General features: G+C 40.1%; 1 protein-coding gene across 2 annotated transcripts in view; it reads right to left on the bottom strand.

The window, feature by feature from the left end:
- Positions 1–9853, bottom strand: part of LOC139321471 (lethal(3)malignant brain tumor-like protein 4) — a 56273-nt gene extending 46420 nt beyond the window's left edge. For both annotated transcript variants that reach the window (XM_070950199.1, XM_070950200.1), the window contains exon 1: positions 9798–9853. The gene's annotated coding sequence lies outside the window, so the exon portion shown is untranslated. The remainder of the gene's footprint in view (positions 1–9797) is intronic.
- Positions 9854–14025: the final 4172 nt, after the last annotated feature.

Genomic DNA, 14025 nt, shown 5'->3' with positions numbered 1-14025 from the left:
CACTGCTATAACCCATTTACTACATAGATGGGCACAATGGAAGGACCAATGACAATTGGTCAGAGATGTTTTTTGGCCTGACAAATTGTTTTTAGGACACATTTTTTTTCTTCTCAGTTAAGTATTCTTTAAGAACTGGAAATGTACCCTGTTTCCCCGAAAATGAGACATCCCCTGATAATAAGCCCGATTGGGCTTTTGAGTGCATGCGCTAAAATAAGCTGTCCCCTGAAAATAAGCCCTCCCCAAAAATATTTAACCGCATGCGCAGCCAGTCCCCTCCATTTCCTCTGGTTAGGGTTAGGGAGACAGAGCTGGAAATCAGGTAAGAAGGCAAAAGGAGCCCCGTCTTGCTTCACACGCCCCAAAATAATAAGACCTCCCCGAAAATAAGGCCAAGCGCTTATTTCGGGGTTCAAAAAAATAAGACAGGGTCTTATTTTCGGGGGAAACATAGTATGAAACAACTTATCTCAGGGTAAAAACACCAGAATGCATTTCTTAAGAGAAAACTTGTCTCCAGAAACTTCATATTTGTTGCACAGTGAGCCAACACTAGACATCCATAAATTCCAGCTCTGGTATCTGTTTCCTTTTGTCTGCAAATTGTGAAGGAGGGCAATGCATTTTCTCTATCTAGACAAAAAAATATTAGGGAACTTGTTTCTATACTACGACTTGACACTATTGGAGAACTGCTATCAAACAGGATAAATAAAATAGATAGTTGGCTAAGAACGGTTGTTAAATTCATTTCAGAAATTCTAAAGATATACTTTGAAAGCTCATCTGTACTCAAAGCACTAACTCAGACACTATACTCTCTACTATGAATAATCTCTGTTCCAGCGTTTTTGGAAAGATGTCACTTCACATTCCTGGCAACACATTAATCACTCAAATTCTTCCACTTGAAAAATACAAAATTTCTTTATCAGTTTGGCTCTGAAAATATTACTTTGAAGTGCAGAGGCACATTCAAGTGACTTACAGGTAGTCCTTGATTTATGACCATTCAACCTTACGATGGACCTTCCCAAAGCTAATTACTATTTTCATAGTTTTGATGGCCCCACAATCATGTGATCATATTTTGGGTGCTTGGCAGCTGGCCCACCTTTACGGCTCATTTGCAGAATCCCACAGTCATAGGACTGCAATTTGCAACATTGTCAATTTCTTCCAGCTTCCAGCAAAAAATGGTCATTGGGGAATATGAATTATCTTAATGACTGAGGCTTTCACTTTACAACCATAGTAAAAACTGGTCATAACTTTGAATCTGTTCACACAATGCCTCGACTTCTGACCACAAAAAACGTATGATTGTAATTATGGTCTCAATCAAGGTCATAAGTTGAGAACCATCTGTAGTTTGATTAAAGGTGAAGATGTACTCAATTTGAGCGGAATTCCATGCAGCTTTGACTGCAGGGGAAATCAAGGGGAGGGCGGAAGAGTAAATGATAACAGGTGTGTAATGACACTGTATTTGAGTTGTCATTTTGGCATCATCATCTTTTATTTCAAATGCTGTTGTCATGCAGTGTGCTTCCCAGTGTTGTATATGTTTCCCACTACTTTCTTCTGGTACAATTCAGGCGTCGTTTTTTATTATTATTATTATTATTTCTGACTTTTCAATAATGGACAAGCATGCTTGTTTAAATTTCTCCTGTGTGGTCTCTCCTTCGGAAGGTGTGCACATAAGGGCTTCTTTGTCATTTGTTATGGTTACTCCAAACATCTTCCTATGTTAATCTATAAGTGTAAGTAAATCATGGTTGCCGTGCTAAACCAGCCATGGGAGACTTTCTAATTTCTGTAGCAATTCCCATAAGGGGAACCAACTGAATGTGATCAAGCATGAACGGGCATGATTAATATAAGATACCGTTCTAAAGAATTCCAAACTCACCTTCCTTTATTTCATTACTGCATGAATATAAAAACTTGAGCCAGCTTGCAAAAATACTCATTTTAGAGTTCATGGACTTAAATGTGTGGAGCTAGTTTTCTCTCTATTCAGCTTTGCTAATGGTATAATAGCTGTTTTATGCTCATAGTATGGGGACTATTATTAGATTATTGTGCAAATAATTATACAACTATTTTCTAGAAAATAACTGAATTGGAAAACATGTCTTATCTTAAATAACACTGATGAAAAAATGACTGCCTTTGCACAAATTCTTAATCATCTTTTGGTTGCAAACTGTATTACACTTAATCAAGAGTGGAGGTATGACTAGCCAATTCATTTCATCTGCTAGGTAGAAAAAAATCTTAGGGAAATCAGACTATCATTTCATTTGTATGGGTTCCATGTCTGTTATTGTCTGAAGAACATCATGTCACTCACTTTAATTAAAAAGACATCCTTTGAAACGTAAAGGTCTTCTGGTCTGAAGAACCATACGTGATTAGTGAGGCTCAATCTGTTTAACAACTTTGTGCAGTTAACATCAAACAGTTGCTCCAATTAGCTTGTGAATAACGTTTAAGAACTATTGTCTTTAATGATAGCAAAGCACAATTTAAGGTTAACACAGTAGATCCATAAACTCTAATTTTATTACACAAACTAGGTAAGTGCTAGTAAGGAGTGGGTTTTGCTGTTTATATTCTAGTGGCTTGCCCTGTCAATGTTGGTGGGGGTAGATGTTCTTTGATTGGGCTGTTTATAATCTTGGCTTCTTTGGCAATTTCTTGATTGAAGTATTGTTTACTTGATGGTTGGTCTGATGTTAATCTTGGAGTTAATCTATGCTCCTCTAGGTGCTGACTGCTGGTGAGGAGGTGTTTTTGGTTCCCTTTTTATCTCTTTTGCAGTCTGTAGATATTGCTTATATCTACCAATATAATAATAATTATAATTATAATTATAACACCAAGGCAGTGTTTTAGGTCCAACACTCTTCATACTTTACATAAATGACCTTTGCAATCATATTAAAATCAACTGTGTTCTCTTCGCTGATGATGTTAAACTATTCAACACCACTGACAATGCAACTACCCTTCAAAAAGACCTTGACTATGTGTCAGATTGGTCTAACAAGTGGCAACTTCAAATCTCAACCAACAAATGCTCTGTCTTGCACATTGGCAAAAAAAATCAAAACATAAAATACAAATTAGATGGACATGACCTTGTAGATGACCCTCACTCTGTCAAGGACCTTGGAGCACTCATCTCTAATAATCTAAGTGTCAGAACCCACTGTAAAAACATTGCCAAAAAGGCTCTAAGAGTTGTTAACCTAATCTTGCATAGCTTCTTCTCTGGTAATATTGTACTACTAACTAGAGCATACAAAACATTTGCTAGACCAATTCTTGAATACAGCTCATCTGTCTGGAACCCGCACAGCATATCGGACATAAATACAATTGAGAGAGTCCAGAGATATTTTACAAGAAAAGTCCTCCATTACACTAACTGCAATAAAAGACCTTATGCCATCAGACTCCAAATTTTGGGCTTAGACAATTTAGAACTACGCCGACTTCAGTCTGACCTAAGCATAGTACATAAAATTATCTGCCACAATGACCACTTCAGCTTCAACCACAATACACGAGCAAATAATATACAACTCAAGGTAAACCACTCCAAACTCGACTGCAGAAAATACGACTTCAGTAAGAGTGGTCAATGCCTGGAATGCATTACCTGACTCTATGGTTTTTTCCCCAAACCCCCAAAACTTTAACCTTAAACTGTCTACTGTTGACCTCACCCCATTCCTAAGAGGTCTGTAAGGGGCGTGCATAAGTGCACCAGCATGCCTACCGTCCCTGCCCTAATATTCCTTTTTACTCTTTTTTCATGTATTCAAATTATGTTTATACTTTTACCTGTTATCTTATATATGCTTGACTAAATAAATAAATAAAATAAAATGTGTATTGATGGCTAATTTGTCAGAGTGCCAAGCTCCTAGAAATTCCCTAGCATTTTTGGATTTGGCTCGGTCTAGGATGGTCAGTTTCCCAACTGAAGCTATGGTTAAGTCTGTGCATATGTTGTGAAATTAAGGAGTTTTCATCATGTCTTCTGATTGCTAGTTGGTGTTCATGGATGTGGTCTGCCAGTTTTCTGCCTGTTTGTCCTATGTAATGGTTGTTGCAGTCATTACACTGTAACGTAAATTATTTAGCACTACTTTTTAGTAACAACTATCAAAGACTAAATCCAGACAGATGTGATACAATATTAAGTCCTGTGTCCCAAAAGTGCTTTTCCAAAAGGCAACTGGACATTCTAGGGGTTTTGGGGGTTTTTTTTGACAACATTTAGCTTTTTATCCAAGAAGCTTTTTTAGTTCTGAAGAAGCTTCTTTGATAAGAAGTGAAATGTTTTCAAGGAAAAAAAAAACAAGGAGGTCCACTTGCCTTTTGGAAAAGCACTGTTGGGACAATGGTGATCTGGATGATTGAGAATATCCACAGACATCCTGTGGTTTCAATTAGCATTGAAAAATCCAGAAGAATCAAATAACTCGCATTCTTTCCATATAGTCCTCAGGCGGTCAACCAGGAGTAAAGCATCCAATACTTTCCAGCATATGCCAAACCCAAACTGGTTATTAGATCCTGTTTAAGCATCAATTTCCTCCAAAGTCACAGAGCTGTTTAACGATGCAGCTGTTTAGATTCGAAGGATCTAATAATGGCTCCTTTAGTTCAAGGTGAAATTTAAGACTTTTTGAAGTTCTCACAAATACAGAGAACCAATGCTAATATATGCAATAGAGTGCCCACAACCACATGTCACTATGTAGCACTATGTCAGAAGCCAATGTGAGACCAATGAAGGAAAATATTTGTAGCTCAGGTTGACATGAGGGTCCTTGGTCCTCTCTGAACTTGGTTGTTTTCCTGCAGACATTTCTAAACATCTGCAAGAAAACAACCAAGCTCAGAGATCAAGACCCCCCCACCCAATGTGAGACTCAGTGCAGAGTAAGAAACACAAACTATGTGCAGTTAGGAAGCAGCTATGAAGAATTGCTAACAGACATACTCATCATTAAGATATCATACATTACTTCATTATATCACACAATATATGAACATTTAAATTTACAAAAATTTACAATAGTATGTAAAATGTTAGACCAATTGATGGGGATGACTGCATTTAAAATAATTTCCTCATATGGCTTAAGTTATTACTCATTTAGCATATGGAATAGGGCTTAAGTGACAGTAGTGAATAAAAATTGGCTTACTTCTGAAAAGTCTACCTTTAAGTAATTACTGTGACTGGGTAATACTAATACGATACCGCATATTCAGTTTTCTTAATAAATTTACAGACATTTCTAAAATTCTGTTTTCACTTTGTTATTATGGGGTATTGAGTATAGATTAATCAGAAAAAATGAATTTCAACAACTGTAGAATCTGGCTGTAGCATAACAAAATTGACAAAAGTGAAGGGGGTCTGAATACGTTCCTGTATTTTAAATTCAGGGATTTCATAGCTCTATTTGGAAAAGTATCCGAAGTTTCAAAGCAGACATTGGGAACAGCTTGCAAACTGAATCAGATTTGGTCTCAGGTATGCTATCTGAGCCTTTACTAGAGTAGCTCATGATTCTACCTTACTCAATATCATTTTTAATCTAAGGTTGCTCGCTACAGTATATGGTGAGCCCTTTTTTAAAAAAAACCCTAATTGAAACTATTAAGCTATCAGCCTAATTTCCAACTGTGGAGTTTAAATTATTTCCACATCAAGAAATCAGTAAGATATCCAAAAATTAGAGTAATGGTAATGTAATGTAATATGCTAAAAGCAACACATTTAAGGGAGAAAGATATTTACATACTATAATGCTCTGCTATTCATTTCATTAAAATTAATGCTACTGATTGTTGTTGCAATGAACTATAATTTCATTCATAAAGTGATAGAGGTTTATGCTAATCAGAGCAAATGAGAAGAAATCTTCATCACCTATTTTACACTGAAATTCCATATACCTTCAAATTCAGGAATCTGTTTTGGCACCATTAAACACATTTCCCAAGAAACTAATTTTAGTGTGGAACATTTGCATAGTGAAGTACTACTCAGTTTAGTTATGTCAAAATCTGACACAGGCCTTTTACAATCAAGAGATAAACACTCTGATTTCCATGAGTAAACTAACTCCCCCATATTGATGAGTATCACTGACCTGCAAGCCTTACATTGAATTAATTACCTAGTTGTATAATTAGAAACAATTTTTGGTATTTAAAGTCTTAATAAACAAGTTTGAAAAAGATTGTGAAAGGGAAAAATATGACAAGTGAACTACCTCTTCCCTCTGTAAAGATATCCAGTACTGTATTCAGTACCAATTTCTATCATTTTACTGTATATTCCTACAGCTTTTACTTACAGTATTAGCAACCTGGAGATCCTGACACAAGGTTAGACAAATCTTATGTTAGAAATGCAAGCCATAACTTCCATTTTATTTATTTATTATTAAAATGTATATGCCGCCCTTCTCCTGTAGGACTCGGGGCGGCTCACACAATAAAAACCACAACAAAATACTAAAAACCAATCTGAATTTAAAATCCCCAAAGTTAAAAGCCTCATAGTTGGTCAGGGAATTTGTGAAAAAGCCATGTCTCAGGCCAGCACGGAAAGGCCTGAAGACATGGCTTTTTCTATGCATTATTACTATTACTCTACACTAAAGGCTGGGAATAATTTCAAGGCAGAAATTCCAGCAAAGAAAAATGTCTTTAAAGACATACAATTATTTCTGCTGAAAATGTCACACAGACAATTACTGTGGCCAGCATTAACAATTCCCCTTATTTACTACTCAAAGAACACAGTAATAAAACTACATTTAAAGATGTTTTTCATCTGGATCTTTGTTAGTTAATACCAGGCTAGAACAGTTTCATTGAAAGAGCAATTTCAATTAAAATAATAGTTTTGTTAAGCAATTAAATAAAGAATATATACATCTCAAATATCTCATTTATATAAGATTAATGCATACATATATATGTATAGGCACATGTATGTGTGTATACAGATGTTAATGTGAGTCTTGACACACTTTAAAGGTAAAAAGTTTATTAAGATTTAAACTTTTACATACCTCACTTCATTAAATGTATCAAATATTGCTCTATGTGTACAAAAGCACATAGGAAGCCCCAAACAATTTACTGAATATTATTACTAGAATTCCTTTCCTTTCAAAGGCGGGAGGGAGGCAAGAGGAACCCCACAAAAAATCACAATGGTGTCACTTTTCAGAATCAGTTGCATATATTTTTGACGTTCAAGTACACACTCACATGTAAAGAACATTCTGCAGATGCAAGAGGTAAAACTTAATTTATACTCATTTTAATTTTGGACACAAAATTCTGCTGTTTATTTTTGTGGTTTATGATACAGAAATACACAATCTACCTTCCAGGTACTATTAGTTTGTATATTTCACATCAGTAATCCTGGCTACAGCAAATGGGAATGAGTTCAGTTAGTTCTGAATTATCATCAAGGAAGGGGACAATAAAAAAAATGCAAAAATTTAATTCCAGGCATCCTACTAAAAGTTTTAAAAAAAGTATTTTGATGAAACTCTGAATAGCTGATGCCTGTCGGAATAGATGATTATAAAACAATTATATAGACACAAAATTATAAATGGTGAAGTCATTAGGCCATGAAATATAGTTTATGAGAGTTCTTTATTACAGAGACACAGATATCCATAAAACATTTCATAACCCATCTGTCCCTTTCTGTGAATTTTTTAGCATGCCAACAAGGAGACAGATCAAATGTGAGTGGAATGCTTGAAGAAGCAAGCGCTAATCCATGCCATCTTTTCTATGAACGGAACAAGAAAATGTTATGCCTCTCTATTCAGAATTAAAATCCAGGGACATGTCTCCAAGGACCTCAAACCAGGGATCCTGGGCTGCAGAACTCCAAGCAATCACTGGATGGCAGCCAAGAGATACGATTTCCCCATTTTTCTGCCCCCTGTTGGTTGACATTTTTATAGCCCAGCTCCTGATACCTTATCTCAGATTTTTTAAAAAAGTTAGTTTTGCTCAATGACCAGATACAGGGTAAAGCCCAACACCTATCAACCAAAAAGAGCAAAACCATCCTCACAAAATTCATGATGCCCCCCCCCCTCAACTTTCACCCTTTCCAAATAACCGTGCAATGGTTGGGGAAATAACATAACAACAGAGTTGGAATCCCAAAGGTGCTTTTTCAGGAGACAACTGGACTTTGTTTTTTTCTTTTTTTTTTTTTTTTGAAGACGTTTTGTTTCTCATCCAAGAAGTTTAGATAGATACAGATTAACAGACCTGGAAGGAACCTTGTAGGTCATCTAGTCCAATTCCCCCATCCTCCCCAAGCAGACCCTACACTATTTTCTTCTTCAGATCTGACAGGATGGGGGGGGCAGTGTCAGCGCTAAAGAAGCTTCTTGGATGAGAAGCACAACTTCTTCAAAAAAAGAAAGAAAAGTAAAGAAAAAACAAAAAAGTCCAGTTGCCTCCTGAAAAAGCACCTTTGGGACAACCATGTCCTGGATCAGGGGTCACCAACCTTTCGGACCTCAGAGACCACTACATTCATAATTTTAAATCCCGGAACCACTAATATGATTTAAAAAAAAAAAAAGATTGTATTTAGTGCAAAATAAAAAAAATGCGCTCTCCTGGATGACTGAGAATCTCTACAGGCTTACAGAGTTGGAAGGGACCTTGGAGGTCTTCTAGTCCAACCCCCTTAGCTTTCGAGCAGGAAACCCCCTAGGCCAGTTTCTCAACCTTGGAAGCTTGAAGATGGGTGGACTTCAACTCCCTGCTGGCTGGGGGATTCTGGGAGTTGAAATCCACCCATCTTCAAGCTACCAAAGTTGAGAACCACTGCCCTAGGCCATTTCAGACAAAATCTCTTCTTTAAAAAACCTCCCAGTGTTTTTAAGAAGAGCATCCACAACTTCGTGGGGGGGTGGGTGGGGGGGAGCAAGTCGTTCCGATGAAGATGGGAGGTTGGTAGCCCAATCCCGTCCAACCCAGAGGGCCCATCCAGTTCAGGAAGGCCTCAGGCTGGGGACGGACGGGGCTGTCACCTAACACCACCTACCCCACCCCAAACCAGGCTGAGGGGGAAAAAAAGAGCATCAGTTGAGCGAGGCTGCTTCCTCTACTTGACCTTTGTTTGGTTTGTGTCATAATAGCCATTGGGGGGGGACGGGGACGGGACGGCGGGAGAGCAGCTCGTCCTGAGAGAAATTGCCACGCTCCTCCAACTAAACTCCCCAGCCGATTTTAGCCCCCAAAAGGGTCGCGAACCGGCCACTGGGGAAGCGTCAAAAGAGCCCCCGCCGAGCCGTCAGAAGGGAAAACCTCCCTCTTCTCCTTCCCCACCGGGCTTGTCTTTGCCCTGAGGCGGTGGGGGGGGGGGGACACGACACCGTCGCCCCCCCCTCACCCCCCGCGGGCTTCTCCCCTTCAGGCACAAAATGGCGGGAGGAAGCGCAGCCTAACGGTGAGAGGGGGGCGCTCAGCGGGTGGGGTGGAAGACGGCAAAAATGGTTTTTAAGGGGAGAGAAGGCCAAGCAAGTCCTTTGACGCCCGCCTCGCCCGGACTCCCTTCTCCATCCCATACCGAAGTTCAAACTCCAAAAAGTTCTGGGACAAAAAGGGGGGGAAAGGAGAAGAGCGCCCCCCCTCTGCTTCCCCCACTTGGTACGCTCTAACTTTCCCCTGCCAGTCCCCACTTTCTTTTGACTCACCTCCTCCGCCTCCCCTCGGCTCGATTCTTCGCCTTTAAACTCCCACAACAATTTTTTTTTTTTTAAACGAGCGCAGCTCAGAACAGCCAAGACGCATGCGCGGAATAACTGGGGCGCGGGCCGTTCCGGCCGGCTTGTAGAAGAACCGAAAAGATGAAGAGGCCTGAGGAGGGAGGGAAGGGGGGGGGGGGCGCACGCGCCAGCTGAGCCTCGGCGCATGCGCGTCGTGGCTGGAGTTCTGTGTTTTTTTTTTTTGGCGGGCGCGGCTCGGGATGGAGAAGACTCACCTGGAGCGCCGGTCGTGGGGATGCGCCGCGGGTGGGGAAAAACGCTGCACTTCGACACGGGAATTAGGCACAGAGCGGGCCCTCGGGCTTCGATGTAATCCGTCCAGGGAAGCCTGCCAGCGGACTAAAAACAGATTACATAAAAGGCTGATCGATTCCGGGCTTGCAGGAAAGGAACTGCGCTCGTCTGTTGCTTGCGGCAAAAATCCCTATCACCAGGGCTGTTTTCACAAATTATTCCTCCCCCTCATCATTACCATCATCCTTCTAGGCCTACATCGCCTGCCCTCTCTTTCTCTCTCACAAAGGACCCCACAGCAGTTTGTGGGAGAACAGTGAAAAAGTCTTCATATAAAACTGACAAATCAACCACACTTGCAATGTAACAGAAAATTTTAAAAGTGCTTCTAAAAAAAAAAAGTCAAAATAATAGACAACTGTCCTGAGACTATGGAGTTGGTGGTATAAAATACTGTATAAACAGATTGGATCTGTGAAAATGGTTCTAAGTGCTAAACACAAGTTGATTTGCTGTTCAGAAACTTTGTCATGTGGCAGCTAAAGATGCCCCTATTTATACTATCTTAGGTATATTTAAAAATCAGAAAGAATATCCTACTCTTGACTCCATGATTATATGGTATACCACAGATGACTAGGAACAAGCACTACCAATATAACATCTGAAGCCAAGACAACAAAGAGAACAGAAACAAGTCTAAAATACAGTTACAAAAAAAAAACTTCATATTGTCTGAAGGTACCTTTGATCAAAGCCTTTCAGATCTTTAAAAGCTATCCTCAAGATATTTAATTATGCCTAGAATCCTTGTTACGGGCAGTCTTTTCAGAATTCAGATCTTATATTTATATAAAATGTAATTACATTTTATATGAATATAAGATCTGAATTCTGAAAAGACTGCCCGTAACAAGGATTCCAATATATATATTACTACTATATTACTACTATATTAATACTAAATCAATATATATATATTGCTCCGGCATCCTGGACATAGTTTTTGAAGACACTTCAAAAGTAGCCTTTTATCTCTCAATCTATGTATAACAAAGGGACTTGTCACTATAGCCAAAAATGACTTCAACAGTGCATCATTATAAAAGGTGAGTGGTGCTGTGGGAAGTACACCCCAACAGGATAGTGCCAGAAACCTCACAGCACCAGAAACCTCAGAAAACAGTGCCAAGAGACTCAAGCCAGCCCTTCCCCTTTAAGAAAACCAAGAAGCACCAGCTGAAAGGAAAACTCAGAGCAGCCTTCTAATGGCTGTTACAAAAGTAACAGAAACACTTAAGTAGAGCCATTAAGATAAGGGGAATTGGGCTAAAAATGTAAACCAAACTCCCTTTTTTTTGCCCCTGACAGGATTAAACTCCAAGGACAGGATAAACAAAAGACTAGGGACCAAGATTTACCCAGGAAAACAAAACCCAGGGCAATCAGAAACACATCAAAACCCATCAAGCTGCAGGACTTTCAAAGGGGAATTAAGCATAAAAGGCTCAGATTCACACTCCCAAGCTGCTTGCAAACCTGGAATGCTCCAGCTGTGTCACTTCTTGCTTCTTGCCTTCCTACATTAAAAGAATTCCACTTTCTGAAAGCTGGCTTCTGCATCCATTTCTTCTCAGTGTCTGTGGTGTGTCCCAGCTGCGGAAAAACGGGAAATTTCTTCCAACAGTGCATCAGTATGAATAAAACAATTTGCATCTACCTGAGCTGATATTAAACTGGGTATAAAATTTAATCCAGAAACATGTCTAGTTTAAGAACTAAATCCAGAACCAATAAAAATCACCTGAGTCTATCAACCTTACTAACCCATATTCCCTTGATAGAATGACTAGCACTATATTCCTTATCCAACTTATTACTGTTTCAGATCATTATTATTGCTTTGGAAACAGATGGACAAGAAATATTGCTGTATTTCATACTGTGACAAGACCTCCCCCCCACAATTCCCCGATGATATATCTCAACAGTTTAATGTAGATATTAAATAACCTGGGTTACAAGTGAACTTTTAAAAAATTATATGTCATAATTTTGCTAGCTTTTATAATGGCACAGATGTCTCCTCTTCGTTTTGCTTTGTTTTCTGCTCTCCCTTTTGAAAAGAAAAGGAAAAAAAAGGCAAGAATCATTGTGGGGATTCAATACATTTATTAGGCTAAATTAGTTTTTGAGTGGGTTTGAAAATAGTTAATCTTAATTTAGTATTGAAAAAAATCACACTTGGCAGTAGTTGACATGATGTATGGCTTAGCTAGGCATACCAGAACTGGCTTGTAAAACTTGGGGCGACCACCAGAAAAGCAGTAACAAACATTTCCTACATAATTTTGCTGCCATCTCAGTGGTGTCTGGATTCCTAAATCCAGATCTGATAGCCCTACTTAGCATATTGTATGAAGCTAAATATTCACCTCTGCATTTAGACATTCTAGAAAGAAGATCTTCATGTGTAAAGCAGCAGTCCAGAATCTTTGCAGCTTGACTGCCCAGCTGGCAAAGGGGGAGAAGGGAACCGGACCACTCTTGTGGTGGGCCAGCATGCATGCATGTGCACACCTATCCAGCTCTTGTGCAAATGGAGCTGCACGTGCGCTGGCCTGCCGTTTGCATGAGTGGAGCTGCATGTGTGTATGTGTGCACCGGCCCGCCTCTCGTGCAATCTGGTTCCGAATAGGCTGTGGCCAGTAGTGGCCTGTGGCCTGGGGGTTGTGGACCGCTGGTCTAAGGGACTATTTAGAATGCATGGCTGATGGTTTCATAGCCTTAATCTCACTTAATCATATTTGTTACAAGTCAAAATGTTCTGTGACATGTTTTGAGTAGTATTTGTCCCAGTTTCTGCCAACCTAGCAGTTCGAAAGCACGTAAAAAAATGCAAGTAGAAAAATAGGAACCACCTTTGGTGGGAAGGTAACAGCATTCCATGCACCTTTGGCGTTTAGTCATGCCAGCCACATGACCACGGAGACGTCTTCGGACAGCGCTGGCTCTTCAGCTTTGAAACGGAGATGAGCATCGCCCCCTAGAGTCAGGAACGACTAGCACATATGTGCGAGGGGAACCTTTACCTTTACCTTAGGTATGAAAAAATGCTTTACTTATTTATTTATATCCCACCTTTACTAGTTTTGCAAATAATTCAAGGCAACAAAACATATATCCAACATACTTTCCTCCTCCTATCTTCCCCACAACAATAATTCTGGGAGCTGAATTGGGCTTAGAGAGTGAGAATGACTGGCCCAAGGTCACTCAGCTGGCTTTCACAGCTAAGGTGGGTATTTTGTCCCAGCTCCCCAAACACGACAAACTCTCTGAAATGAACTCAAAGTGCCAGCAGCTCTGGCAAAAAGTTTCTCTCTCACCACAGGCTAACAAGTGTGTCCAGCCGGAAGATGAATAGTTGCTACATCTATTCATCTCCACCCTCTGCCTTTTATCCCCAGAGCTAGGGTGGGGCTTCGCTAGCAGTGGTGGTTCTTCCTTCCCAAGGATCGGCCCACGGATTTCCACTGCTCTCCTCTCCTCTACCTTCTGCGCATCCGCGTGTCAGGCACTGGCACTGGTCTCAGCTGTTCCTCCTATTCCTCGTCAGACACCTCCAGACCTGGGGGCTGTTGACTCTCCATCTGAGGGCTGACGGATGTCGCAGGCTCCCCCCTCGGAGCTCTCAGGTTGCCTTGCTGCTGACCCTGACTCCCATACCGCCACCTCCTCTGATTCTGCGGCTGGAGGGCCGGTGGCCGACAGGCCACAATGGTGGGACATGAACTCTTCTGCTTTCTACCCTGCTATCTTAACTAATAGACCAAACTGGCTATGCTTGTAATTCATATGCTGGTATTCCATTTGATTGCTTTGTCTACACTTCTCATCTTTCACAGCCATTTTTGAAAGA

Source organism: Pituophis catenifer, unplaced genomic scaffold, assembly GCF_029215685.1.
Source record: "Pituophis catenifer annectens isolate HBS135680 unplaced genomic scaffold, rPitCat1.0.hap2 SCAF_9, whole genome shotgun sequence".
Taxonomy (NCBI): domain Eukaryota; kingdom Metazoa; phylum Chordata; class Lepidosauria; order Squamata; family Colubridae; genus Pituophis; species Pituophis catenifer.
Note: the sequence above shows the minus strand (reverse complement) of the source record. Positions and strands in the feature narration are given on the sequence as shown.